Genomic DNA, 3,913 nt, shown 5'->3' on the forward strand with positions numbered 1-3,913 from the left:
GTAAAGCCCAGGTTTAGGGAGCTCCAGCTGGAAAGGGTGGCTTGACCTTACGCTGATTTTACATTAACCAAGTAAGACACTCAGCGAGCATCTTAATTACAGCATTATCTTCATTAGCAGAGCCGGGAAGGTGTTTACTAAGAGGTGAGGCCTCAGCGTTGCCGCCACCTTCACAGAATAGAATCATAGAATCGCTTTGGTTGGAAAAGCCCTTTAAGATCATCGAGTCCAACCTTTAACCTAACCCTGCCATCCCACCACTAAACCCTGTCCCTAAGCACCTCATCCATCCTTCTTTTAAATCCCTCCAGGGATGGGGACTCGACCACCTCCCTGGGCAGCCCCTTCCAGAGCCTGACAGCCCTTTCGGTGAAGAAGTTTTTCCTAATGTCCAACCTAAACCTGCCCTGGCGCAACTTCAAACCATTCCCCCTCTTTCAAACCATTCCCCCTGCTTCAAACCATTCCCCCTTCACCGCTTCGCCCTGCAAGCACGCGGTCCTTCCGTCTGATCTGCCCCAGCACAAATCTGGGAGAGCCCCGGCACACGGCGTGCGAGCTCCGGGAAACAAGCGGCAGCCGGAGCGGGGTGCGCGTGTCGCTCCCTGCGTTACTGGGGTGCGCTGAGGCGAGCAAGAGCGTGCACAAAAAACACAGGACTGGACGCTGACCCCTTGGTTGCGTTGGGTGAGCTGGTGAAGGTCGTGAACTGCTCAGATATTGGGATTCTGGTGGCTTTGCAAAGCAGGAACGGTCTTAAAAGAATTATTCTTTTAGCTTGGCCCGAAGATTGTTTCCATGGCAATAAGCACCCGTACACACCCCGCTCCTTTGTTTAAGTTATTCGTTAGTCTTATTTGTCACACGCCGTGAAAACAAAATCATAGGGTGAAATGCAAAGAGATTTTAAGATAATGAAAGGTTATTGCCTTCCGCTGTTCCTCTTCGTGTGCAGAGGGAGCGTGCGGCCGGAGCCAGCCCCGCCGGGGAATTTCCATTGCAAATGAGTTCAAAATCCCACCAATGCTTTTACACGCTCGGGCGGATGGAATAGGTCGGGCAGAATTCATCTTTCTGCTTTCACCTAAGAAGTTCTTGAAGTGCTGCTGTACAGGAGGTGTCGCTAAATGGAACAGAAAAAAAAAAAAAACAAAAACCAAAGGAAAATTGGCAAGTTCAAGTGCAATGGTGAAAATAAGGTGGCTGGGTGAAACTTCAAGGCCCCCTTCTGCCTGCCCCACGCCGGCGTGACGGTGTGTCCCCTCCCCTGGCCTGGGGCAGTCTATCCAAAAGCAAACCATGTCCTCACTGTGTATTGGAAAGAAATATCCCAGGTGCTCTCATTCCAGCATGGGATAAAGGATCTTGGCAGAGGCCCCGTCTACTGTAACGCATTTAAATAGAGCTTCAAAGATGCGGTTTGTATGCTAGCATAAAATAAATAAATAAATCAAATTTACATGGCGATTATTATCTTGTTCCAGATTAGCTGCTGGGGCCCGCCTGCGAAATCCTGCCTTTCCCGCGCTCAAGCTCGGTTCTTGTCCCTTCAGCCTCCCCCCGCGCCGGGCTCTACGCTGATGATTCATGTATTAATATGTGGTTATTAGAGGAGTCCTCTACCTCCACTGCTGCTATCTGTCTCTGGCAATGGAAGGAGGAAATGAATTCTTAAAACCTCAGGAACAAATAGTCCGTGCATGGAGATCAATCCTGCTCCCGCTGACGTCAATGGAAACAGTTCCATCGGCTTCAGTAGGGGCCCAATTAGTCCTATATATCAGATATTAGCTTGATTTATAACCTCGCAAAACTCCATGTGGCTGAAAGGGGAAAGCTGTATCTGTTAAAAATAACGCATGGGAATTAAGTGACTGCCAAAGATCTTTCTCTTTTGGGGGGAAAAACAACTATTGGGGCTGTTGGCTGTGAACAGGAGGCTGCCTGTGACCTGGGGAGCACCCCAGCCCCCTCCGCTGCTGCCCGCCCCGAGACCCCCAGCTCTCGCAGCGAGGCTGTAACGAGTTATTGCTCTTTAATGAACTCCTCCGCCTCATCCATCTCCCCCCTGGAAAGCCGGGCGGGAGGGCAGCAGGGGCGAGCGCGGCCGGCGGCGGGGGGCGCCACAGCTCTTCAAAACAGCTTTTACTGCCCGAAAATAAGAACTTAATTTCGTTCCGAATTTACCGCTGGACCACCCACCCTGCTGTGAACAGGCCCCCCCCGCTGTACCCAAGGAGGTGTCTAACATCTGGGTGCCTGAATTTGCAGAACCCCCCTCCCCTCCTCCTTACCTCCATGGTCCTACGCCCCGTGGCCCTGCCCCTGGCACCCCCTGCTCCTCAGCCCCCAGCTCCACCAGTTTGGGACCAGTTGTGCTGGGGACAGTAGGGACAGGTCGATGTCCCCTGCCCGTACAAAATTTCACCCCAAACTCGCAGCTCTGGAGCATCTTTCCCCCCCTGCCCCACCAGGCAGAGGGAAGAAGACAACGACCCAGAAATCACCACCGGTCCTTCATTTCCCTAATTAGAAGCCACCAGCTAATGAGATATCATCCAAGCAAAATATTAGGAGTCGCATAATAATTATATCAATGAAATCAACAACAATTTAACAGCAAAGGTTAATTACATTTATTTAAAAATCTGATAGACAAAATGATGCTCAAACAGTTGGGCAGACTAATTGAAAGCTAATGTTGCTCCTAAATTGAATTTCAAATGAATTTTACATCCATAGTTCATTTTGCTAATTTCATTCCCTGTATCCTGTAATTTGTTGTCAGTGATTGATTACTTAAGTGAATAATATCTATGTACCAGGACCACTTCGTAATAGAGTGTGCCAAGTGTGATCATACTGCTAATAAATACAGTTTCTTTAAGGTTTCCTTCTCTGTCTGGATTTTGGAAGAGCAGGGATGCAGTGCTGGGGGAGCAAAGGGCCGGCAGCAGCTCTAAGCTCCTATTTTAGTTCCATCTCAACAACAGGTTGCAAACCCCTCCCCGTGCTGGCGGCAGCCGCCCCTCGCAGCCCTCCGACACGCGGCGGCGCTTCATCACCCCTCAAATCCTCATTTTCGTTTGTCAACGGTGGAAAATTTATCTATCGAGGCTTTGGCGGGGAATATTCCGCACGCAATATTCCGTGCAAGAGGCGTTGCAGCCCCGGTGCCCGCAGCCAGCCCTCTCCAACCCGAAATCCAGCGCCGAGCCCCGGGCCGGCACTGCGGACCCCAGACCCCCCGACCCGATGGGTCAACCATCCCTCGAAACCCCGTCGCCGGGAGCGGAGGCTCGGGGTGACCACAGCAGAGCCCCAACAGGCGCTGCTTCCTCTTCTTGGTGCCTTTGAAGCATCCGCCGCTGCAAGATGAATGCAATTATATCTTAATAAAATTTTAATACAGGGAATTATGCACTTTGCATCCAACCAACAATTAGCTGTTGCTATGGTACAGCCAGAGTGTAATCACAATAACGAAGCCAGCCGAGGGAAGGCATTAATCAGGATGTCTATCATTATCCAACCTCACCCCCTGCCTCCCCAGCTCCTGATTCGGAGCCTCCCGTTGCTTTAACGGGAAAAACAACCCCAAAATGAAGCGGATCCCTCTCTGGGCACCGTTTCCCATCCCAGCTGCGGTTTGGTTTGGCCAAGGAGCCAAAGCTGCTGGCACCCCACTGCTCCAGCTCCGGGCCCACTCCAGGGCCGAAACCCCATGGGCAGCAGCAATCCCCCCCCCGCCCCAACTTCACATCTTTTCATCGTTTATTCCCCGGGATCCAAAGGAAACATCCGACAAACCGGAGATGCGGGGGGAAAATGGCAGCTGACGGAGCTTCTGCGGATGGAAGGGGAAGAAATTCATTAATTTTTCATCGCCGTGGCTGGGACGTGAGCAGCTCAT

The sequence above is a fragment of the Egretta garzetta genome, unplaced genomic scaffold (genome assembly GCF_000687185.1).
Source record: "Egretta garzetta isolate BGI_Z169 unplaced genomic scaffold, ASM68718v1 scaffold331, whole genome shotgun sequence".
Taxonomy (NCBI): Eukaryota; Metazoa; Chordata; class Aves; order Pelecaniformes; family Ardeidae; genus Egretta; species Egretta garzetta.